Below are 26,582 nucleotides of genomic sequence, written 5' to 3'. Positions count from 1 at the left end.
AATACAACTGAAATGTGATAAGTGTTCATACATGACCACCTTTTGGAACAGTGTTGCAGTAACTGCAACTGAAGAAAATGGTAGCAAAATCTACGAACACAACAACGAGCGATGCTTGCTTTAGACAAGGAACGCCTTCGGGCTGCAGACAGGGCTGTAAAGAGTCTAGAAATACAAGCAAGAGTAAACAGGAGGAGGAACAAGAGGAAGCTGGAGGAGGAGTTTGCAGAGGATGAAGATAATCCATCCTATGGACCTGGAATGCACTAAAAAGTTAATCCAATCTTTGTCGCTCGATTCCCAAAACTTTTATTTTCTCATACTAATTACATGTTTTCTAAGGATCTTCCAAACATATTTGTTTCAAACTTTCAGTAAATGTTACACAGTACCTTCTGCATAATTTAACACAGCCTTTTTCCAAAAAACTGTATATTTTTGAATATATAAATAAAAAATTGCAAAAAAATGTTGTGAATTTTCATTACAATTGAAAAAAAATCGTCTTTAATAACTGAACTAAAATTTTGTAAAATCCATGTGTTAAGTTGTAGCCCATATTCCAATAAATAATCTGTAAAAAGTTCAACTTACTACCTCAAATACTTTGTGAGGAAAGATGTAATTTATAAGCGTTGTTTTAACATTGCAAGTATAGGGCGTTCCGGAGCCCCTTCACGTCCCGGACTGACAGACAGTTCACCGTCAACAGTGTCACGCGCTCTTACTATTGATACAAAGCTTTCAAACCGGTCTATTAATAAATTTCGTAACATTTGTGGCTATCTGGTGTATTTCCTTCCTGTAGAAAAAATAAGTAACATCTGGAGCTGTTCGCCACTACTGTTGTCGAATAACTGAAACTGATCGAAAAGGAAAGCTGGAACTGTTTGTTCACTGCGTTGTGCAATGCTGCCGCTCCGATGAAGAGCGTAAAGCTGTTATAATATATTCTCACAGGCGTTTTATTGTGGTGACTTGTATCTATAGTTCCAAGAGCTTTGTTATTGGACACAGGATATTTGATATTTTTGTGTTTACCTTTTGAGCTTGCAGGTGGGTGCGTTTGCCAAAACGGTGGGAGTCGGAGGGACTGAGTAATGTGCACCGCAAATACGCTTGAACGATTGAATAATAATGATTTAATTTTTACTCTCTCAGTAGAGCGCTTTCGCAGAACTCGAAGATTGAGAACAGAAGAGACTGAGTAATGCGTATCGTACATATGCTTGAACGATTCTATAATAGAAATGATGTGGAAAGAGTCAGCTACAGGATATGATTAGCATTAACGACAGTCAACACACTTTTATAGCAACTCTTGCGGCTACACTTCAAAAGATTATTTTTTTCATGATACCAGTTTTTAAACAGAAATTTGTCCATGGAACAGAAGAAATTGTGCTGGAGAAATGATTTTCAGTTAGATTTAAACCTTGCTCTGCTACCTGTCAGACATTTTATATTATTACACAAATGATTAAAAATCTTAATTTGTGCGTATTGATCTGTTTGTGAGCCTCTGACAGCCTTAACAACAGTAACAGGTAAAAAGATCATTTTTTGCACTAATGTTGTAGGTATGAACATCACTGTTCTCAGATTGATACGAATCATTTATGACAAACGGAGAATACATGTGATGACGATGCAGTTAAATGCCTATTCCTTGAAAGAGGTTCTACATGACTATTGTGGGAAATATGAAAATATATGTCACGCTGTTGACTCGTTAGTTTGCAAGACGAATAACCGTATGAAGGGGAGAGGTAGCTGAACTCAACTGTTTGAGAAGATCAGTAGGAATTTGGAGTATTCTGCCTTCTTAACTGATTTCTGTTAATTAACTGTTGGTACTCCACTATTTGTTATACAGAAATGGTTGCAGTGTGTTTCCTCAGACTTTAGGGAGAGTTCGTTTTCAGAGACCCCGCACTAACCCTTTGAAGAACATCATTAAAGAGTAGTCTCACATTTAAGCAGAAACAATTTACATAGCATATCACAGTTATGATTCTAGAAGGGTTGCTCAACTGACAATGCTATTTATACATTCACCTCTTCTCTATCCTTCTCTCTAATGGGATTTATTAAAAGGCTAGTATCGTCCGCGAAAGTACAAATTCTGCTTCTTGAATGTTAAGTGGAAGGTCCATCACATATATAAGAAATAGCAGTAGACCTAAAACTCAACCCTGTCAAACGGCTTTTTTGATTTGTCCCCAGTTACTCAAATTTTCTACCCCTGCTGCATTGACTGAATTATTCAGCAGAACTTCTGCATTCTGTGTGCTGTGTAGGATTCAAACAAGATGCGTGTAAAGCCATCAAGTACATGTAACTCGACTTTTTTCTTAGAGCGTAACATTATCAACACAATCAAACGCCTTGAAGAGATCGCAAAAAATACCAGCTGGTGATAATTCATTATTTAAGGCTAGTAATATTGTTGAGTGAATGTATAAATAGCATTCTCAGTTGAGCAACCCTTCTACAATCATAACTGTGATATGCTATGTAAATTGTTTCTGCTTAAATGTGAGACTACTCTTTTGCACATAATTTTATCTGGTATTTTGCAAAAAAGATGTAAGAAAGGAAACTGGGCAATAATTATTTAAATCTTTGTTGTTGCTTTTCTTATTATGAGATTTAACAATGACATGTTTTAATCTTTCTACAGAAATTCCATATGACATTAATGCTTTACATATGCCAGTAAGGAATTTACTTATTAAGTCAGAGCAAATTTTCAGAATTCAGTTTGAAATTCCATCAAAAACATACAAGCATTAGTTTCTTGGAATTTTTATAATTCTGTTAATTTCAGTTAAGGTTGTTGGTGCTACTTCCAGCTGCTTAGGGATTTGTGGAATGTCAATTTTAATATATTCTCTCCCTTCTTGAACTGAACCATTTAATCCTATTTTTGCTGTTACAGATAAAAAGTGATTGTTAAAAGTACTTGCAACTTCTGAATTAGGAGTTACAACATTTTCATTTTGTTTAACTGTTACGTTATACTGTACATTGACTGGCAGTCCTGTTTGACGATATCCCATATAGTTTTAATCGTAGAATCTGCAGTTTTTTAATTTCTTTCAGGATGTACATGCATCTGAACTTTTGATGACATTGGTTAAAATTCTACAGTATCTTCGGAATGTACAAGTAATTGTTGGATGTACAAACACGGCCAACACAAGGAGCTGCAAATCAAAATGATGGATGTACAAGTAATGTCGAAACTTGATTTATCCTGGCCTTTATATAAATTTCACTCTTTCTCTTACATGGGATTTTAATTCTTTTATTTACCCATGCCTCACTTGTCTTTTAACGTATTTTCTGCATAGCTTTTTAGGAAAGATATTTTTAAATACTGGCACAAATTTACTAGGGAATGAATTGAATCTGACATTAGCAGCTCTTTTACATACACCTCATCCAAAACCACCTCTTATAACTTACTATTAAAAACTGTATACTGTTCTTATCAATAAGTCTAACTGCTTTGTACGATCCTGCATCAGCGCTGTAAGGTGCTGTATTGTTTATATTTCCATTAATTATGTATCAAGATCAGGTAATCCATTGACAACTGAGTATACGTTAACTGTTTCAGCCTGAACGCAGTCTAACAATATGCTGTCAATAAGTGTCCTACCATCTCGCTGCACACACGTTGGAAAACCAGCTACTGAAATTAGACTGAAACACTCAAACAACGATATCAGCTGAATTTTCAGTCTGTATCTTTTAATAAATCTACACTGAAATCTATGCAAACTATTAACTGTTCCTCCTTGTGTGATAGGTTACTCAATAACGGATCTTCATTTCTCACAACTAGCTGAAAGTTTCCTAGAGGATGTCTTTAGACCGTTATAATTAGCAGAGATGTGCTCTGTAGTAACACCTCACAAGAACATGCTTCTGGGTACTGACCTACACAAAAACTATTTGTTTCAAGCTTTTTGACTGAAGGTCCAACTTTCTTTTATGACGCAGCTCCTCCTCTTTATATGTTAAAACTACACAAAAATGGTGCTACTCTATAGTCCCTGACATTTAATTTCTTCATCCCTATGGTTACACGCTGTTCAGAGGGTCACGGAACATCAATCACTTCAGAGTCTTCCACATCGAGGCATAAAAAATGCTCGCCTGTCTTCTTTTTAAAATTTTCTGATGAAACAAATTAATTTTAGTTTTCTGGAAATTGTTACAAGTACATTCTTATGGTCCTGTTTTGCTTCAATTTCTTTCAGTACTGTCACTATGTAAACTGACTACAATATAAAACATGTGCCTCTCGGCCTCCAGTAAACACAGGGATTTTGTTTTGGGTACCTGTGGCCCCCCTTATACTTTCTGCAAGATTCTCTGCTAATCTGTCCTCCGCTCTCCTATTTCGGTGCAGACCAAGCAAACTGCAATGGCATGTGTTGTTGACGATTAAAGCCTGCTTCACAAGGCTTCATGAAACGCGAGAGAAGAAATGGCGAAAATTCTCATAAGCTAAGAGCGACAATGGCGGTTGTCCACATTGCCCCTGTACGATTTGCTGCTACTCAACTATCAAGTAAATCTGTGACGCTTAGCAGTATACAGTTTTAAGAACTGTAATTTCTACCCACAAATTCCTAAAAAAAGTTCTATAGCAAGTAAGCATTCAGATGCTATTTTTTTGTTTCCGAAACAGTTCTTGTAGATGTGCTAAGTTTAAGAATTCCGATTCATAAATAAAATTGCAGGAGATCATTCCTCTTGAACTACTTAAGGAGGGTTATACTACAATAATGCTTACTTGAATGCATTACGTGACGTTAATAGCGATTGCGACAATATACGAAGTGATCTGAACAATAAACCTGAAGGGATCTCGAGCAACGGTCTTCGTTATGTATCACGAGACTTTCATTTCCTTTCAAAAACTGTCATAAAAACTACATTCCATTCCTTTCAATGAAATGCTCATAAAATGTTTAGGTACTATTCTTACCAGTCAGTAACAGGTGCTCGAAATTCCGATGTCTTACCTGAAAGAAAGAACAGACTGATTAGATTTTGTCTGACAAGAAACAATAATCATGTGTAATGTTTCGAGGACAGAGTGTTACAATTAAATAGTCATCCATCTGATTTATTATATACAGTTTGCACGCACAGAAGTGTCAAAGTATCACATTTCTTTTAGTGGATAAAATGCACCGATGCTTCATGGAGAGGCAGAACGCAAGTGAATCTAGACTGCGGACAAGCAGATAACAATGAAAAGACCTTACACGAACGAGGAAAAGGGTGAAGTGAGCGAAAAAGCAAGGGGACAGTGGCAGAATGTTAAAACAGTTGTAATGAGAGCTGATGCATAGGCTTCGAAACGCAGTCCGTAGTTCACCTAACTAAAAACCAAACGACAGAATTCGAAAATCAACCACATCTGTTTCCACTGCTATTTCCAATCGTATAGTTCAAGCGAGTATTACAGGAGATTTCACACGTTCATTGTCTTTCTTCCTCACAACAATGCAGTGTAGCAGTTATGAATGCAAATATAATGAATACATTTGCTTAGTACAGTTGACTTCACGTTTTTCATTTCTTTACATTTTGATTGCTTAGGACTACAGTCCTACAGCATTTCAGAAAGACAAAATGTTCGTCTAAACTGTTATTGGAATTATGTGACTCATAATAGCGATTTTGGCGTGCGAATAACCTAACGTGACGTACATCAGCATACATTCTTCCAATTATAAGAGGGGATATGTAACGCCACCAGTACAAGAACAGGCAGAGTTTTCGTCACACACACACACACACACACACACACACACACACACAAAATTAAAACGCACATGAATGCTTTAGGCGAGAGGCAGGTCTGCGAGCTCGGTGTTATGGGTTCTCCGTGTTATTACGCTGGCGGAAATGAAAAGCATTACAACTTGAACGCGTTGACCAAACGCTACCAGACGTATACTACAGTATTTCCATGCCCGTAGGATATGTTCAATCGAAATTCATCACTATGTCATTTTATGTTTAGAAAAAAGTAAATAAAGAAGGAAAGAAAAAGATTGTTACAAGTGAAGAACGGTGAGTGAATGAGTGTGTCTACTGGAACTTATCTGGCGGAGATCACAATACAGAATCCCCAGAGGACAAGTCCGTGCAATTTGTATCCATCTTTCGGACTTTGAAACAGGTAGAAGTGGCGTGAGAGAGACTTGAGCAGACACATCAAAAAGAGAGCTAGCTGTAGTGCAATAGCTGCGTAGCTGATATTTACTACATTAACGGCCGTGTCGATGTTGAGACTTCCGTTCCCACGAGCTTACCGAAGTTAAGCACCGTCGGGCGTGGCAAGTACTTGGATGGGTGACCGCTCTGGTACGGCGCGTGAAGTTCGCACTTTTCGCTTTACCTTTACGGCAGAGGGAACAGGAGCAGTGGAAGGGTTGCTTAAGTCCCTGATCAGCAGTCTTTGCGCCGATTTGCTGGAATCACTTACAAACCTGTCCGCAGTGTCTCATGAATCACTGCTATGGCGATCCGTCCGTCGGATGAGGACGTTAAAGCTTGGCGGTCCTCTTCATGCTTTTCGACAGCAATGCGCTATGTGCCGGCACCGTGTTTCACCATCTCAATTCTCTCTTCATCTCCAACACGAACTTGATACGGCACTTCACACTACACTTAACAGTTATACTTTCGGATACTTTGCGAGGGATAGGGAAAACCTTGCCACAAAAATAGCAGAACTTGCCCTACGACTACTACGTGGGCACAGTAGAAAAGTGTGGATAGAAGATTATGCACCGGATCCTTGAAGAAAGCCTACACCCCGAGATAATTGTATGATTCTTCGACTGCATCTGACCAATAGACAAATGACAACAGAAGTTACACCGGTGTGCCATCATGAAGCGTCGAAAGCAGAACACCAGAGGCCAGGATGAGATCTTGGGTTGCCATTCCTCGTTTACGTCTGGGTGCATAACATGGAGTCTTGGCTGACATAGAGTGGCATTTTATGGTCTTCAGTAATGAGTCTCTCATCTGTTCGTGGCAATGAGGGGAGCTAGTCAGCTAGACAGGAGCCGGTAAATGGCGGAAAAAGCACTAAGCAGCCACCACAAATCAAGGTAGCTGCGAAACATGACAACAATCTTCCACAAATATGACACATAAAAGTACCCGCATGGTTTACTTGTCTGCATGTGAAGGCTAGTCTCAGGCTTTGCATCATGAATGTTGAGAAAGAGAGAGAGAGACGATGCATCACGAAAGTTGAGGGAGAGAGATGGACGGTGCACCATGAATGTTGAGAGATAGAGAGAGAGAGAGAGAGAGAGAGAGACGATGCAGCAAAATGTTATCCTACGCGCTGATATTATCTTGCTGAAAAGTAAGCCCAGTATGGCTTGACTTGAAGAACAACGAAATGGGGCCTAGAAGATTGTCGACGTACAGCTGTGCTGTAAGAGGGGTCCTACTCTGAAAAGAAATGGCGCCCCAGTTCGTTACTCATGATTGTAGCGCACTATGGCGAGCGATAGTCTGGTTCATAGCCCACCGCTGTCCGGAGGGGGGGGGGGGGGGTGTTACAAACAAGCCATCGGCCTGGAATCTCACTGACTAGAGAGAGCATCGAACTGAGCCACGGTGACCACAATGCCCACCCACACACAGTGAGAGTTTCTACTGCCTGTCTTCGTTCTCGCCAAACCAAACATTGGCCGTATCTCTCCCCGTCTGGTAACATTTGGAGCATTATGATCAAGGCCCTCTAGTTTGACAGTACATCCAACAACTTTGTCAATCAATGCCGAACCGAATAACTGCATGCGTAAGGGTCAGAGGTGGACCAACGCATTATTGACTTCCAGAGTTTGCGAATCCCTTTCTGTTGAATAAATCATCCTACTTTTCAGAAATTGTAATCGTTTGTTTGTCTGTATATGTGCATCACACATACTGATTTGCGTCCTGTTCGGATAATTGCTTTGTGATGAGTAGAATATCTTTTTTTTACGTGCAGTGTATATCACGTGGATATTATCCACTGGAGAGCCAAAGAAATTGATTCACTTGCCTAATATCGGATAAGGCTCCCGCGATTAAAGTGCCGCAACACGACATGGCATGGACTCCTGAAGTAGTGCTGGAGGGAACTGACACAATGAATCCTGCAGGGCTGTCCGTAAATCCGTAACAGCACATTGCAAGGCATCTCAGATATGCTCAATATAGTTCATGTCTGGGGAGTTTGGTGGCCAGGGGAAATGTTTAAACTCAGAAAAGTGTCCCTGGAGCCGCTCTGTAGGAATTCTGGACGCTTGGGATGTTGCATTGTCCTGCTGGAATTGCTCAATTCCGTCGGAATACGTAATGGACATAAATGGATGCAGGTGATCAGACAGGATGCTTACGTGCAAGTCACCTGTAAGAGTCGTATCTAGACATATCAGGAGTAGCATATCGCTGAAACTGGTCACGCCCCACATCATTACAGAGCCTCCACCAGCTTCAACAGTCCCCTGCTGACGTGAAGATCCTTGCATTCATGAGGTTGTCTTCATATCTGTACCCGTCTATCCGCTCGATATAATTTGAAACGAGACTTGAACGACCAGGCAACATGTTTCCAGTCATCAATAGTCCAATATCCGTGATGACGGCCCCAGGCCAGGCGTAAAGCTTTGTCTCGTGCAGTCATCAAGAATACACGAGTGGACCTTCGGCTCCGAAAGCCCAATCGACGATGTTTCGTTGAATGGCTCGCACGCTGACGTTTCTACGTGGCTCAGCACTGAAATCTGCAGCAGTTTGCGGAAGAGTTGCACTTCTGTCGCCGGCCGCGGTGGCTGTGCGGTTATGGCGCTGCAGTCCGGAACCGCGGGACTGCTACGGTCAGAGGCTCGAATCCTGCCTCGGGCATGGGTGTGTGTGATGTCCTTAGGTTAGTTAGGTTTAAGTAGTTCTAAGTTCTAGGGGACTTATGACCTAAGATGTTGAGTCCCATAGTGCTCAGAGCCATTTTTTTGCACCTCTGTCATGTTGAACGATTCCCTTCAGTTCTTACAGGATCTTTTTCCGTCCGCGGCGGTGTCGGAGATTTGTTGTTTTACCAGATTCCTGATATTCACGGTACACTCGTGAAATGGTCTTACAGGAAAATCCCCACTTCATCACTACCTCGGAGACGCTATGTCCCACTGGTGCGCCGACTATAACACCACGTACAAATTCACTTAAATGTTGATAACCTGCCATTGTAGGAGCAGTAACCGATCTAACAACTGCGCCAGCATTTGTTGTCTCAGACTAGCGTTGCCGACCACAGTGCCGTATTCTGCCTGTTTACGTGTCTCTGTATCTGAATACACATGCCTATACCAGTTTCTTTGGCGCTTCAGTGTATTATGTGGTTTTTCTATGGCCTTTAACCCAGTCTCAGTAATATCAGACGAATCAATATCACTTGTGTTTTGCCACTATATTAGAAACTAACACGAGTTCCGTCTCGATATGTATTACAGACGAATAGCTTTATACGATCAGAGTGTTATTGGAGCAACAGCAATATGTTCGTTGCTTCAAAATGTTCCACCGCAGCAGCTCCATGTAGTGCCGCACACTCTTTTATACAACCGCACACACAGGGTGTTATTTGTGGGTGCACCGTATTCGTGTCTTCGGTAACAGTTCACAGGAGGGGAGGAGCTCAGCATCTCTAATCCCGGCTCGATGAGAACCCCAAGAGTGTGTGCGTGTTCTTTGGTGTAGTCCTGTGCACGCGTATTATGCAAATGTGATACACTCTAGGCGCTACAGTCTGGAACCACGCGACCGCTACGGTCGCAGGTTCGAATCCTGCCTCGGGCATGGATGTGTGTGATGTCCTTAGGTTACATAGGTTTAAGTAGTTCTAAGTTCTAGGGGACTGATGACCTTAGAAGTTTAGTCCCATAGTGCTCAGAGCCATTTGATACACTCTAGAGTACGTTCGTAGGTTTCCACTGCTAGTTTTAATCTGAATAAATTCCTTTTGGGTATTAGACCGCATCATTATGAAATACAAGTAAATTGGTCACCAGAATACAACAGTATGTTAACGTTTCTCTTGTTGAACTGCTCATTTACAAAGAAATCGATTGTGGTATAGTAAACATACGTCAAATACGGATATGGCTGTTTTGTTTTTTTAAACATTTACACCATTCAGCTAAGGAGCACTAGATGATCAACATTATTTAATGCCCGTTATGTGACGAATATCACCAACTCGCCAGGATAGCCGAGACCGCTAACGCGCTGCTTCCTGGAGTCGGGTAGGCGCGCGGGCCTCGGATCGAATCCGCCCGGCGGATTAACGACGTGGGCAGGTGTGCCGGCCACCCTGGATGTGGTTTTTAGGCGGTTTTCCACATCCCGCTAGGTGAATACCGGGCTGGTCCCCCACGTTTCGCCTCTGTTCCACGACTCGATGACATCTGAACACGTTCGCACTATTCCATGGATTACACTAGACGCAGACAGCTGGAGTACACTAATTCCTTCCCAGGGGTACAGGGTGGCGGCAGGAAAGGCATCCGGCCATTCCTTGATTCTAACCTTGCCAAATCCGTTCCTATCAATGCCGACCCTGCGTCAGTGCGGGACATGGCACTAGTGAAAGAAAGAAAGACGTGACGAATATCACCACAAGTTTGATAAATATCGGACTACGGCTTCACGCCGCTTGACTCTCCACCAGCGTCTTTTTTTAGAGCGTGTGGCTGTGAGAGGGAGGCAGCAAGTGACGTTAGGCGCAGGAATAAATACACAAGAGCGGGACTAGCGGACTATTAGTCACGCCCCCTGATATCCGGAAGCCGGTTGCTCTCTACAGAGAGGCAGCCGCAGCGCCGTCTTAAAACGCCGTGGCGCACTCTCTGCCGTTTATCCATTCTCCGATACGGAGCGCTTCCGGCTTTTGAAGTTGCGTCTGGAAAACGATCCGCCGCTCGGAGCTGCGGCAGGCCCCACCGCGCCGGCCCCAGATACTGCGGGGTCCTCCGTTCATTAATACGGCACTCTCGCGAAAGCCGAGCCGGCGCAGCCCGGCGCTACGTCTGCCTCGCCTCGCGCGAGCAGTGCAGTGCTTCCGTTCTCCCTTCCATCGCTGCCCCCTCCCCCACTCCCCCCTCTCTCGCTAGGCCGCGCTCCCTTTGTGAAGAGTGCGACGGCAACACGGGGGTACGCAGCGAGGGGGCATCGATCGAATTACCCGCTTCCTCCTTTTGCGTATTACGCCGCGAGTTCTTTCACGCGAAGCCCATTGTCGCGGAATTCGTACCGCTGGCGGAAACGGGACAGGGAGACTGATACGAAAAGAAACGGGTAGCGAATTCTAGCCCCCGCCTGCTACTGAGTTTTTCGATTATGTCAGGGCGGAAGGTTACTTCAACAGAAAAAAAATAAATAAACGCGCGCGCAGAACTGATATCTGCAGATACAGTAAAACGCAAGCACAATCTTGCGCTCTGTCGCTGTCTTCGCTTTATGAGTATAACGAGTAGTGCTAATTTTGGATAGGGTTGTGACGCTTCCTTCAAGACCCGAACTTTCATTCCACGCTGCCATATTTAAGACTGAAATAAGTCGCCTTCAGCGCATTTTTATTTTTTTTCAGAGATGCGTACCTGATTTGTGTATTACCAGCAGCCGATCGTGGTGGCCGAGCGGTTCTAGCCGCTTCAGTCCGGAACCGCGCTGCTGCTACGGTCGCAGGTTCGAATCCTGCCTCGGGTATGGATGTGTGTGATGTCCTTAGGTTAGTTAGGTTTAAGTAGTTCTAAGATCTAGGGGACTGATGACCTCAGATGTTAAGTCGCATAGTGCTCAGAGCCATTTGAACCATTTTTTACCAGTAGTACCCGTCCGGGTATGCTGCCTACAACGGAAGTGCGATTTTTAACGTTACTTTTAAAATAGCACTGTTACTGAGTCGATGAGGTACATACGAGGTTTTTTCGGAAAGTAGGGAACGATCGGTTGTGAATGGAAACCACAGTGAAAATCCGATGAAGTTTTGCACAGTGCCCTTAACTGCGCAGCACGTTAACGCGCTCGGCCACCAGGACGGACTGGTAATACACTGGTTACCCCATATCCACTCCCTGCAACACATCAGTTCTGCATCTTGCGTAGAAGTTTCATGAGAAAGGTGAAACATACCTCACGGCTGCAATGAGCTGAAGGCGACTTATTTCAGTCTTAAATAAAGCAGCTACTACGTCCTCCCAAAATACGAAGTGCCAAAAAGTTGCAGTAAAAGAGGAGTGTTTCATAGTATAGGAGTTGAACAAGTGCTCATATCTCTTACGGCATGCGCTTTAGAGCACTTGTTTACTATAGATACACGTCTTTTTCTGGTGTGGGGTAACGAGCCTGTCGCTAAAGTTTATCGGTGTTCTTTTGGAACTGGTATTGGCGCGCGCGCCCGCACACACACACATACACACACACACACACACACACACACACACACACACGTACATCAGTATTTACTTCATTTGGAGACCAATAGTTATAGCTATTAGGAATGGTACTCATATTTTTTAGATTGGTTAGTACCGTCAAGTACAGGTTTTAAGAGCAAGCATATCGTTAATGCTCTTCCTCCCTTGGGCAGTAGGTCAGGTGACGTGTTTGCAGGAAGACTGTTAGACGGAGAGAAGAAACAGCTAACATAAATATTTTCAACATTTCGCGGCCCAGTCAGCAACTGCATAAATATTAATTATAATTTTAAAAATCAACAGCCTCAGTTGCACAGATTACCTAGATTTACATAGGCTTCAGTCGGGATAACCCAACATTCTTCAGAATAAAAGTAACTACCGTTTGTCCATAGTGGACATCGTCAAGTTAAAACTACAAGTCCATAAATTATCGTCAGACTGTAAAGACTTATCTGAAACTGTCTCGGCCCCACTCTGCGACCGCAATGCGGCAGCCACGAGTACTGTACTGAAACTGAGTTCCAGTCCAGCCTGTGTAGGGTGTTTTACTTCCTTAGCATCAAGCATCTAGGAGTGACAGTTCACGTCATAGGGAACAAATTTTGTTAACACATGATCTTCGCTGACGATTCCCGGCGATGTACAGTGCCTTTATTGGTTGTGGAGCAGGGCGTAGCCTCTCTGCGGCATGGATATCCAATGTGTGTTGCCTATAGCGCAGTCTACTGCTTCGTGAAAAATGGGGCAGACCGAACAAAATTTCCTCCTAGGATAGCAGCTCAGAGACACTCATTCTTAAGGCTTTCTTGCTGAAAATCACTGGGGTGGTCCGCATCCGTAACTCAGCGGTAGCGTTATCGCCTACCACGCAAGGGGGCCGGGTTTCGATTCCCGGCAGGCGACTGGGTGTTGTGTGTCCTACATCACTATTTTCATCATCATTGACACGAAAGTCGCCGAAGTGGCGTCAACTAAAAATACTTGCAATATGGCGGCCGAACTCCAAAGGGGATATCCCGGCCAATAAATGCCATACGATCATTTCACTGGGGTGCGTAGTATACAGCTGCAGCACAGCTGGTTAGCAGCCGCTGCTAGTTTGCTGAAATTTCGTCGCCTCAGGGACGGCGAATACAGTAAAACGACACCTAGCGTTGGACGTTGTTGTCCATGCCATGATATATCAACGCTCGACGTTTGATTCAAAGATTTCGAATGACAGCAAAATCGTTACTATCGAATATACGCACCTGAATTTGGGGACTGCCCCTAAATTCTAATACTATCGGCTGTTCTGCAGCTAAAATGAATTTCGTCTCTGCACAGAGACTCGTAGAGCGCAGCCATCAAGTGAGCTCGCACCGCGTCTGCCTCTCTGTAGTTGCACCTGGCATCGGCAGAGGCGGACTATTCCCGAACATCAAAGGCGCTGCGAGCGCAATCCGCCAGCGTCGCGCTTCGTCCGAGTATTTATACGGCCCGTGCTGGTGCCTGGAGGGGCGGGCACGCAGCCCGTGCCCGAACAATGGCGCGCCACGCGGTCCGGGCTGCCACATTATGCGTGCCGGCAGCTCCGTGCGCACGCAGGCCGCGCGGTGCGCGTCGCAGGTTGCGTCTGCTAGGCGCCAGGCGCCGGCGCGGTAACGAGGTACCACCCCCGTCATTAACCGCACACACAAATCACCTGCCACAAAGAGGGTATTAACTCCACCTCTTTCTTGCGCGTTTACCAGGGATGCTGGATTGCTCGCCATGAAAACTGCAACACCGCTATGGATAGAAACTAAGAATTTTTAACATGTTGCAGCCCTGTCGCAACTGTGATAACTTAATATGTCTAAAATCCGCCTCAGTTGCGATGCCTTATTCTGGCATTTATTTTATGAAACTTCCTTGCAGATTTAAACTGTGTGCCGGACCGAGACTCGAACTCGGGACCTTTGCCTTTCGCGGGCAAGTGCTCTACCAACTGAGCTACCCAAGGACGACTCACGCCCCGTCCTCACAGCTTTACTTCTGCAGTACCTCGTCTCCTACCTTCCAAACTTAACAGAAGCTCTCCTGCTGTGAGGACGGGGCGTGAGTCGTGCTTGGGTAGCTCAGTTGGTAGAGCACTTGCCCGCGAAAGGCAAAGGTCCCGAGTTCGAGTCTCGGTCCGGCACACAGTTTTAATCTGCCAGGAAGTTTCATATCAGGCCCGCATCTCGTGGTCGTGCGGTAGCGTTCTCGCTTCCCACGCCCGGGTTCCCGGGTTCGATTCCCGGCGGGGTCAGGGATTTTCTCTGCCTCGTGATGGCTGGGTGTTGTGTGCTGTCCTTAGGTTAAGTTAGGTTTAAGTAGTTCTAAGTTCTAGGGGACTGATGACCATAGATGTTACGTCCCATAGTGCTCAGAGCCAGAGCCAGAAGTTTCATATCAGTGCACCCTCCACTGCAGAGTGAAAATCTCATTCAGGAAACATCCCCCAGGCTGTGGCTAAGCCATGTCTCCGCAATAGCCTTTCTTTCAGGAGTGCTAGTTCTGCAAGGTTCGCAGGAGACCTTCTGTTAAGTTTGGAAGGTAGGAGACGAGGTACTGGCGGAAGTAAAGCTGTGGGGACGGGGCGTCAGTCGTGCTTGGATAGCTCAGTTGGTAGAGCACTTGCTCGCGAAAGGCAAAGGTCCTGAGTTCGAGTCTCTGTCCGGCACACAGTTTTAATCTGCCAGGAAGTTTCATATCAGCGCACACTCCGCTGCAGAGTGAAAATCTCATTCTGGAGTTTATTTTATGATTCTGAAGAAGGCTAGATAACTCTACCTGAACCCGGGTAAAGACCAGTAACATTTCGTAATTGAGGTGGATTTTTGACATATTAAGGATAGAAACTACTGAAATTGTTCTTACTGTGCATGTGCAACGGAGCATATAACAACACTAAACTCGTCTTGCTCAACAGACCGTAGCAACTCTTTTAATAGGTCGCCACTTCGGTGAGGTGAGAGTCGTAACCTACCCGAGTAATGCTACTGCAGAAAGGGGACCTACGGTTTGGCTTGGAATCCGAACCATCTGCGTTTCTTGTCGAATCTTCACATCATTTAAGGTGAATTGCATGATTGGACCACTGTTTTTTCCAGCTACCTTTCTGTTTCCATGCATACACCTCAGCGTTGGAGCACCAGACCCGACATGCAGTGGAGTGGGAAGAATAGATGAATGAAGTATTAGGTGGTTTCGGAGAATACATGGAGAGAAAATTAATGCACAGAGTTACAACCTCTGCCAGAAACTACGACTGTAAACCGGGCGGGCACCGTGTCAAAGCGAGCCTGGATACCCGATGCGGGTATGTCATTCTATGCCGAATTTCATAAATCGTAGTCACTGCTTAGTGGTGGCGTAACAGTCTCTCGGCGACATATGACTACCCACTTTCAGTGGATGGGATATATGTATACAGTGCTGGCCAGGGCAATAGTCGAACGCCCTCTGTGTCCAGAACAACATGGACAAATGCACTTGCGTTTTCTTGTTGGAAAGCAATTTCAAAAAGATTACGAAGACAGTGCACAACCAGATAACTTAACGCGCCAGAAGCTAACGCCTGCTCTACGAATTGTCTCTATAATGAACTAGAGTTACACTTGTTGTGTACCCAGCAACATCCTATATTTCTAATCAAGTTGCTGGGCCCATACTATGATGAAAAGTGATGTTCGGTGACCTTACTTCCCCTCGGAGTCTCCACATAAAAATACATCCATCATGATGCTGTACAGTGAATAGGGGCTCTTCTCAAAAGACGACGTGGTGGCACTCCTGAGCCCAGTGTTTCGTTGAACGCACCACTATTGGCTCACATGTCTGCAGCCACTTCAAGAGAACCCGCAAAATTTGTCTCCTTTCTGACAGTCTGAGCTGCACCAAACATTGTCGAACAGTCCATGTGGATACTTCTCTTGCTGTAAACGAGCTCATTTCCTGACACAAGGTAGGTGATGTGACTCTACAGTCCTACACAGTAAAGTGAGAAGTATGACCGACCACTCGGGCCTATTCTAAATCCATCAAATCTGTGTTCTCATGACAGACGTGTGATTCCAAGAAACGCAGATAGCAATATCTTGGAACCATAAACTGGAGCCTCATTGGGCAAGAATCTTGCTGCTGTAGAATTCTGACACAGCTCATAGACGTTTCTCATTGCTACACGACGTATCACACGATCTTCTAGAAAAGAATCAATATTAAAACGCTATTTATGGGTGAGAAATTTGCTGTGTAATCGTTCCTTATTCGGAGCGTCCCAGAAATGTAGCAACAAAGTTTGAGGGGTTATAGAGATTGTCTTGAGGAACAAATCAGTACCAGGAACCCACGTCTGGAAACATCATCCAACGACGCTACGGAGTGTCGAAGTTACAGGCGCTGGCAAACGTGACTTGGTACACTGACAGACCATACATGCAACGTCTCGTAACGTTATTTGATATTCAAAGATAGCGATCGATTGCTACGGTCACCAGAGGACGAGATGGAGCCAACTGCTGTGCAGAAGGGCCTTGTCTCCTATGAATACAATGCTGTATTGCTTCAGTGGATGACGATTTCAGACATGGGTTTTCCAGAATACAGAAGAAAAATAAACAGCGAGGCAACAGAGCATCATATTCAAAGGAGACAAGCTCTTTCTACTGAGCAGCCGTTTCCATCTTCTCCATGACTATAGTGGCAGTCAGTCATTGTCACTGAATAACAATCAACATTACGAGATATTACACCTGCAGTGCATGAGCGTACAGAGTCACTTTTGCTGTCGAATGGGTGGCCTAGTCACAGGCGCCAGCGCCTATAATTTCGACGCTCTGTAACGTCGTATAAAGTTTCCAAACATGGATTCCTATCCCTCATTTGTTCCTTAAGACACTGTCTACAGCCCTTAGAAGTTTGGCATAACATTTGTGGGACACCCAGTATACAGAATGTGGGTGGTGTTACTTTTATTTAGCATGTGCAGTTAGGCTGAAATGCAGATTGAAGTATGTAAAACACTTCATGCAGTTTTAACATTCGTTGCATGTCGCCTTTATGGTGCCACAATTTTAATGGTTGGCAGTGTACTTATTGAGACAACAGATTCTTGATATTGCAGGGAATCTTCGGGCAAATTTTCGCTTCCTTAATGAAACAGAATGTAAGTTGCTGGTAATCACCACAAAAATGGAACATTCCACCAATTGCACTGGACGACCGAGCACTTCGAAATTCCTGCTACTAAGCTACTTGCTTCCTGCAACTCTCACCTTTTTTTCGTCACCATTGTTCTGATTGGTTTGGTGCAGCCCACCAAAACTTCCGCTCCTATGGAAACCTAATTTGCACTTGGATATGCCTTAAGCTGCATATCTCCCTGTAACAAGCTATGTAAGTCAGACAGTGTACTTATTGAGACAGCAGATTCTTGATATTGCAGGAAATCTTCGCGCAAATTTTCGCTTCCTTAATTAAACAGTATTTAAGCTGCTGGCTGGTAATCACCACAAAAATGGAACATTCCAACAATTGCACTGGACGAACGAGCACTTCGAAATTCCTGCTACTAAGCTACTTGCTTCCTGCAACTCTCACCTTTTTTCGTCACCATTGTTCTGATTGGTTTGGCGCAGCCTGCCACGACGTCCGCGCCTATGGCAACCTAATTTGCACTTGGATATGCCGAAAGTTGCATATCTCACTGTAACAAACTATGTAATATCGCTGGCCACGATAAAGACAAGAGCAAACAACATCGAATAGCATCACACCTAGTAAAACTCTGTTGTGTTGATGACAACATTTCCTTGCATTATCATATGTCGTATGTTTTATTATCACAGGGCGCCGTAGTGGTTCCATGTGCAATTACAGATTGTCCAAGAGCGCTCCCCGAAACGGCATGTGCAGATGAAGGCTGCGATACGGACTGCGCTGGCTATGGCGGCAGCCACTGGCGAAGACAAAGCGACCGAGGAACCCTCCACTCCGACTCTTGTCTGCTTGGAGAGCCAACCAGGTTACAGATTGCTATCTGCAATTCTTGACTGTCTTAGGAGGGCGTGGGGAAGTGTTCCACAACCCATCCTCGCTCTGTCACACAAACATTCACTGGAAATATCTTACCAGTCTATCTGGCGCCAGTTCGTACGGTTAACTCATGTTTTCAAAGTAAGGCAGGCACGATTCGCTAACGTTTCCTTTTCATTCGCTGGTCTGACATTAACACGAGTCGGTAGTAAAGTCCCCTTATGGCCATCTAGATTTAGGTTTGCCGTGAATTTACTTATAAAGAAGGGTTTCTTAGGAAAAACTATGGAGAATTTCCCGCTCCATCTTTGTCCGATTCGCCTCTAACAATCCTAATCTTTCATGTCATTACTCAAAACGCAGGTCAGTATTGTTGTTGTCAATATGTTGCTTACTTATTTAATTGTTGCTGTTTCCTCAAAATATCATCCTCTATGGAAGCCGCTTAATACTCAAAGCGGTTTCATGTAGCTCTCCACTGTTGTGTTAATTACTGTCATGAAGTTGTTTTCGTAACACAATATATTTAGTGATACTCAATACTTACAACCAAATTTGATGAGATGTGTACAAATCCACTGTCAACTAAACCGAGCGAGGTGGCGCAGTGGTTAGCACACTGGACTCGCATTCGCGAGGACGACGGTTCAATCCCGTCTCCGGCCATCCTGATTTAGGTTTTCCGTGATTTCCCTAAATCGTTTCAGGCAAATGCCGGGATGGTTCCTTTGAAAGGGCACGGCCGATTTCCTTCCCAATCCTTCCCTAACCCGAGCTTGCGCTCCGTCTCTAATGACCTCGTTGTCGACGGGACGTTAAACACTAACCACCACCACCACTGTCAACTAACTAAAGGGAGTACGTACTGGAATTTCTTTCTATTCTAAACAAGTTCAACGTTTAATGACGGTCTCGGAAAACTTACAATTTTGTCAGTCCTTGCTGTTTATCTCAAGTGACTGTTGTAGTCTGATGAGAAAGACAGGCCGCGGCGCGTACTTCACGAAGGTAGGCTCGCTCGCTCGCTCAGCTCAGCAGAAAAATTCGTTTCTAGACCAGTTAACTCGCAGCTGGGCATGTACGTACTAACGAGAATTGCATCTTCTTCTGAAATCTGCTCTTATGAAATCTTATTGATTAACAGTATTACATAAAAATTTAATTTGACATCAATACTCGATTTAAATGGTGTAACGGCTTGTTTGTTCAAAAAAATGTTCAAATGTGTGTGAAATCTTATGGGACTTAACTGCTAAGGTCATCAGTCCCGAAGCTTACACACTACTTAACCTAAATTATCCTAAGGACAAACACACATACCCTTGCCCGAGGGAGGACTCGAACCTCCGCCAGGACCAGCCGCACTGTCCATGACTGCAGCGCCCTAGACCGCTCGGCTTGTTTGTAGCATTCGCTCTTCTGCTTAGCAGAAGAAGAGGTGCCTTATGCAACTGATAATCATTCTGGCGTGATTTCAATTTTATTGTACGCCGGTACAACCGTAAAAAATTATAAGTACGCCTATGGACTTCCAATCATTGGAGGACTGAAACAGTAAGACTCTATAATAGCGGATTCCAGCAGAAGATGCAATTCTCGTTTGTAAGTACACATCTAGTTACGGGTTATCAGGTGTAGAAACGTAGTTTGCCTGCTGAGTTGAGCGAGCGAGCGCAGGCCTACCTTCGTGGCGTACGCGCCGCGGCCTGTCTTTCTCGTAGATCTCGTTCAACACTTTTTATCTGCGTTTCCGACTCCTCGCGTCTTATATTAAATAACTCGTCTCAGCGTTATCTTGGTCGTTTTGTGGGGTCGGAGGGTTTAAACATGAATAACAATCATAATGTACAGGAGTAACTGCAATTATGTTCTGCCTCAGAGGACATCTATTCGTTCTAGACATACCTCGCGTTTCGGGACGATACTGCGTTGTCGGTTCAGAATTTTACTCAGAAGGTATAAGTTGCCAGTGGATTTATAAGATTCACATATCCAGTGAAACCACAGTAGCAGCTGACTAACAATGGGCGAGAACATAAAGGCGAATGGAGTCGTTTGTCCTTTTTCCTAGGAAAGTAGTTAGCATCCTGCTCCTCGGATAATGGAAACAGTCTATGAGGTAGAACATTTGGCGGAAATAACATTATATGATTACACAACCGTATGTAACGTGTAGAGTGGCACACGTGGAGAATTATTCGTATAGTGACGAGGCATGGTGATGTTCTTTAAACGCTTGGGGGATGTGCAGCAAGCAGTAACGCACTCGTAAAAGTACTTTTGTCTACGCTAACTGCTTTTAGAAATTATGGCGACGTCAGTTGAGGCAATGTGATGCTGGTGTGATCTCGTCAAGCCTTCCAGGGTCAGCTGTTAACGGAGTCGTGAAGAATTTAAAACTCGTGACACCGACCATGAGCGTTTTAGCGTCGGACAACACAGAGTGTTGGGGAACAAACACCAGAGATAAGGGAACTAGCACCTGAGATAAGGGCCCGACAGCTGAGTGACGCAGCGCCGGACTTAGCGGCTATCCACTTTTCCCCAGCTGCTAGATAAGTCATGAGCTCTGAACAGTACAGGCGACAGCAATTTGCAATACTCTGTGTGTCACATAAGTGGTCGATACGTGAATAAGAATACTGCATGAGGAGAATGAAGAACGATGAGCGAAACACATAGGAAGATGTGCCATGCACACCAACCCGTGGGACATTGTGTGTTTAGTGGAGGTATCTAATGTGAACGGGGATACGGACCTGCAGTAAGTCCTAACTAAATAATATTTGTTACTGTAAGTTATACGTCATGAGCTGACCGCAGTCTAATTAAAAAGAATTGCACAAGACGCGTTTCGCTTTTATTTACAAAGCATCTTCCGTGGTCATTGGTGTTTCTTTACATAATCTGCTCCTTCCCTTCTTGCTAGCAGTGGTTGGTGTCGACAGGCTTCATTTAACACCAGCCACCGCTAGCAAGAAGGAAAGGAGAAACACCACTAACCAAGGAAGATGCTTTGTAAATAAAAGCGAAACGCGTCTGGTATATTTCTTTTTAATTAGATTGCTGTCAGCTCAAGATGGATAACCTATAGTATCAGATGTTAACAGCTGCTGCGGAAGATGGACATGCAAACAAACATAAATAATATTTCCTTGACGTAATTGGGGAATATGTCTTGCCGGCCGGTGTGGCCGTGCGGTTAAAGGTGCTTTAGTCTGGAACCGCGTGACCGCTACGGTCGCAGGTTCGAATCCTGCCTCGGGCATGGATGTGTGTGATGTCCTTAGGTTAGTTAGGTTTAAGTCGTTCTAAGTTCTAGGGGACTTATGACCACAGATGTTGAGTCCCATAGTGCTCAGAGCCAATCGAGGAATCGAATATGTCTTGTCTACTTTTCTTCTGTGTGAACGTAATCCGTAGTTTCCCACTCACTTCTATCTGTATATTCGGACTAATCTCAGGAATTTCTGTAGGGAATTTGATCTGGTTCTGACTGATAGATTGCCAACGGTCTTGTCGCAGTGGTAACACCGGTTCCCGTCGCATCACCGGTTAAGCGATGTCGGGCTGGGATAGTAGTTGGATGGGTGACCATCCGGGCTGTCCATCGCTGTTGGCAAGCGGGGTGCACTCAGCCCTTGTGAGGCAAACTGAAGAGCTTCTTGACTGAGAAGTAGCGGCTCCGGCCTCGGAAACTGACATACGGCCGGGAGAGCAGTGTGATGACCATTTGCCCCTCCATATCCGCATACAGCGACGCCTGTCGGCTGAGGATGACACGGCTGCCGGTCGGTACCGCTGGACCTTCCAAGGCCTGTTTAGTTTATCTTAGTTTAGTTTTTTTTAGTTTTGACTGATAGATTCACGAGGAAGGTTCGTGTTATAACTCATAAGTGTGTCGTAGAAACTGGCTGAACTATGTTGAATTTAAGTCCGCTATTGTAAAAATGATGGCATTGGCATCTAGCGGTGCAGCCGCCACAGTTCCAGGCAGCAGCGAAGCATGAGCGGAATCAGAGTTGTGTCTGGTGGTCCAGAGCACGTCGGGCGGATGGGTCATGGGTAGGCGGGGAGGGTGGTTGCCCGCTGAGGCGCAGTGCCTTTCATGCAGGGAACTGGCCTGTACTGCTTCAATCGTTTAATTTACTAAAAGTGATAATGTTTGGTTACCTAACGTTGTTCCCTGGTGGTTAGTCATAACTCTACATAGCGTCTTGTAAACAGAATTACCGCTACACCAGACAAGTTGTCCGTCCATAGAGAATCCTACCTGTTAAAAGCAGGGGTGGGCCGCTAGTTTATCTACAAATTTAAAAGCTCTTCCTGGATATTTCAGACAGCCTGGAGATGAGCTATTTGTTGTTCTTCCTCTCGGTCATTAGTACGTAAACTAGTATCTTCGCCAAGGCTTTCCAATGAACTGAAATATGTCTCTTACATATCACCTGCCACAATTTGAAATCCTGATGAATTTTGTTTCAGATTGTGTTGTCCATCTTGTGTATTGTGACAAGAAATTTAGAAATTATGCATGGTGTAGAAAAACCGTTATGTTTCAAGCATTTATTTGCTGATGACCTACATTGTAATGATTTTGTATCATTACAGCGAGTCAGTAACTATTTTCAATTAACATAATATACGTACGTGAAATGCTAAACTATAAAATAACAAAGAAAAAACCTTGAAAATAAACCATAAAATAACAATGCAATGCATAAAATAAAATAAATCAAATGAATAATTAGAACAATAATTAACGTAGAGATATTTTAATCATGTTTGCTAAAAATTCTCGAACAACACACTTTGTGCAGCTTATTTTCCAAAAACGATATTTCAGGAGCTAGCTTTAGTATGTATGGATGAATGTGGTGTGGTGTGCAAGCTTCTTTAATTTATGTCGTAACAAAAGATTTTATTTTTCGAAATTCATTAATTTCAATGGGCTATTTTGTAAGAATTCAAATTGTTACAAAAACTGATTACAGTTTTCAAGAAAGTTAATTATAGGTAAACTTTTACATGAAACACATTTTTTATATGCCATGGCTACAAGGATATTCCGTCTAAACTTAATATGTCATATTACTTTTCGTGGTGTGTTTTACTCCTTAAAAGTGAAATTGGGCAAAAACTAAAAAGTGCTTATTGCATTATTATGACCACTCTACACACTCGCCAAGTTTCACCAAGATAGTTTATTTACTCCTGGAAATCTACCCTAGTTAATATCTTAGCTACGGATAATAACATACGCAAAGTGTCATTTCACTACTGCTTGATTCCAGCAAGGAGTGTGATGCAATCAATTTTCAGATGCTATTTTTAAAATTTATGTAGCTGAGTTTATCAGTCACTCAAATAATTTAACTTATACGTAAGGAACATATATTAGTGCGTCATCTGTAGGTAGAATTTATCGCGGATAGAAGAGATCCGTGAAGTCCGCTGTGAAAGACGGAAGGAAGAGTAAGGTTTGCAGTGGAGGACAATGTCATTAGAGATGGAGGATGGGTTCAAATGGCTCTGAGCACTATCGACTTAACTTGTGAGGTCATCAGTCGCCTAGACCTTAGGACTAATTAATCCTAACTAACCTAAAAAATGGTTCAAATGGCTCTGAGCACTATGGGACTTAACATCTGTGCTCATCAGTCCCCTAGAATTTAGAACTACTTAAACCTAACTTACCTAAGGACATCACACACATCCATGCCCGAGGCAGGATTCGAACCTGCGACCATAGCGGTCACGCAGTTCCAGACTCTGGCCGGCGGGAGGATCTATGTCAAGTGATTTCGGAGGTTGGTCATAAAGAGGCGATAAGAGGCTATCAGTGGTGTTACTTGAAGTAGCGATCACAATTACGAACGACATTCGAGACATACGATATCAAGTGCTTCGCCGGCCGGAGTGGCCGTGCGGTTCTAGGCGCTACAGTCTGGAACCGAGCGACCGCTACGGTCGCAGGTTCGAATCCTGCCTCGGGCATGGATGTGTGTGATGTCCTTAGGTTAGTTAGGTCTAAGTAGTTCTAAGTTCTAGGCAACTGATGACCTCAGAAGTTAAGTCGCATAGTGCTCAGAGCCATTTGAACCATCAAGTGCTTCACACTGCTCTTGTGTAGACTGTAGTTTTTTGGATAAGTAAGGGAGGACGAGCGCTGTTCAGTTCGTCTCCTTCCAGCCGTGAACGCATCTAGGAGCGAGGACGTTTGCTGGTTTATGAGAATTTCTGCTGCGGCGTCTGGGCTGCCCGTACGCGGGGACAGCACTGCAACAGACGCCGTTTCCGCCGCAGTGTGGAGTCACACACGCCGCGTGCAAACAAACGTCCGTAGGGCCGCGGCCAGCGGAGACGCATTTACAAATTAAAAGTGGGCGCCGCCAACAGAGGCAGACGTAAACTGGGATAATTTAGTGCGGCCGGCTCTCAATTTCGCTGCATTAACATAATTAGAGGAGTCCCCCTTTTTTATCCGCCTCGGCGCTGCGACGCGGGCGAACGCCGCGTCGCTGGCGAGCGCAAAAATTGACCCTGCCGCGCTGCCCGCAGCTGGGAGAGTCCGTCAAGATAACAGGTGCTGTTATGGGCCACGTTTATCGCCGTTTGCAGCGCTATCGTAAAGCACCGTGCAGCTATTACTCACTAACACACCGAGCTCTTTTGTGCATTCTTTTACATTAACCGTTCCAACGAAAAGAAGTGATTAACAACGGCATGCTACGTCAGCGGGGGAGGGGGGGGGGGGGGGGGAACGAATGTGCTACAGAGTCGACCAGGTGATTACCTTCACACATTGTTTATTGGTTGGAGGGGGGGAGAGGACAACGAAGTATGGAAATTCGAGGTACGTTCCTATGGGTCCAAACTGCTGAGGTCATCGGTCCCTAGGCTCACACACAACTTAACCTTACGCTAAGATCAACACACACACCCATGCCCGAGGGAGGACTCGAACCTCCAATGAGGGAAGCCGCGCGTGCCGTGGCAAGACGCCCAAGACCACGCGGCTACCCCGCGCGGCAGAGGACCAAAAAAGGTATTTCGCATTCAGAGTTGCAAATGTAAAAACGATGCAATATACAAGCTGCTACATCGTTCCGAAAAAACACAGTGACCCGTATATGTAATAAGTTTCCTTTAATTAACGTCTATGGTCACAATCTTTTCTGTTTAACAGATTACCGGTTTCGGTCTTTAATGACCATCATCAGATCTGTGTCATAAAATCAAAGTCCTAATGCCATTATGGCTGCAGTGAATTAGGACTTTGATTTTATGAGACAGATCTGATGATAGTCATTAAAGACCGAAACCGGTAATCTGTTACACAGAAAAGATTGTGACCATAGACGTTAATTAAAGGAAACTGATGCAATATACGACGGCGTGCGGAAAAGCAATAGCTCTGAATTTTTTATGTGAAAATTTTTAAAATTTTTTTGACTAAAACTAACATTACTAATATTCTTCATCTTCATTCTTCATGTCTATGTCAGCATGTCGACGAACTCATTTCTCCAATAGTCCACTTTCTTAATACAGACTAGGGCTGTTGATATATTGATATTTTCCCAAAACATATCTTTGTAAATGGCGACATTTCTTTTCTCGACCCCGTCGGAGTTTCGAGTCCTCCCTCAGGCATGCGTGTGTGTGTTGTCCATAGCGTAAGTTAGATTAAGTAGTGTGTAGGCTTAGGGACCGAAAATCTCAGCAGTTTGGTCCCATAAGATGGTTCAAATGGCTCTAATCACTATGGGACTTAACATCTGAGGTCACCAGTCCTCTAGTCTTAGAACTACTTAAACCTAACTAACCTAAGGACATCACGCACATCCATGCCGAAGCAGGATTCGAACCTGCTAACGTAGCAGCCGCGCACAGTTCCGGACAGAAGCGCCCAGAACCGCTCGGCCGCCGCTACCGGCTTGGTCCCATAAGACCTTACCATCAATATCGAAATGGCAGTTTCGAGTGCCGATATTTTATTTCATATTACATTTTTTTGCCATT

This window comes from Schistocerca piceifrons, chromosome 1, assembly GCF_021461385.2.
Source record: "Schistocerca piceifrons isolate TAMUIC-IGC-003096 chromosome 1, iqSchPice1.1, whole genome shotgun sequence".
NCBI lineage: Eukaryota > Metazoa > Arthropoda > Insecta > Orthoptera > Acrididae > Schistocerca > Schistocerca piceifrons.
The sequence above is the reverse complement of the archived record's forward strand: the minus strand, read 5'-3'. Positions refer to the sequence as shown.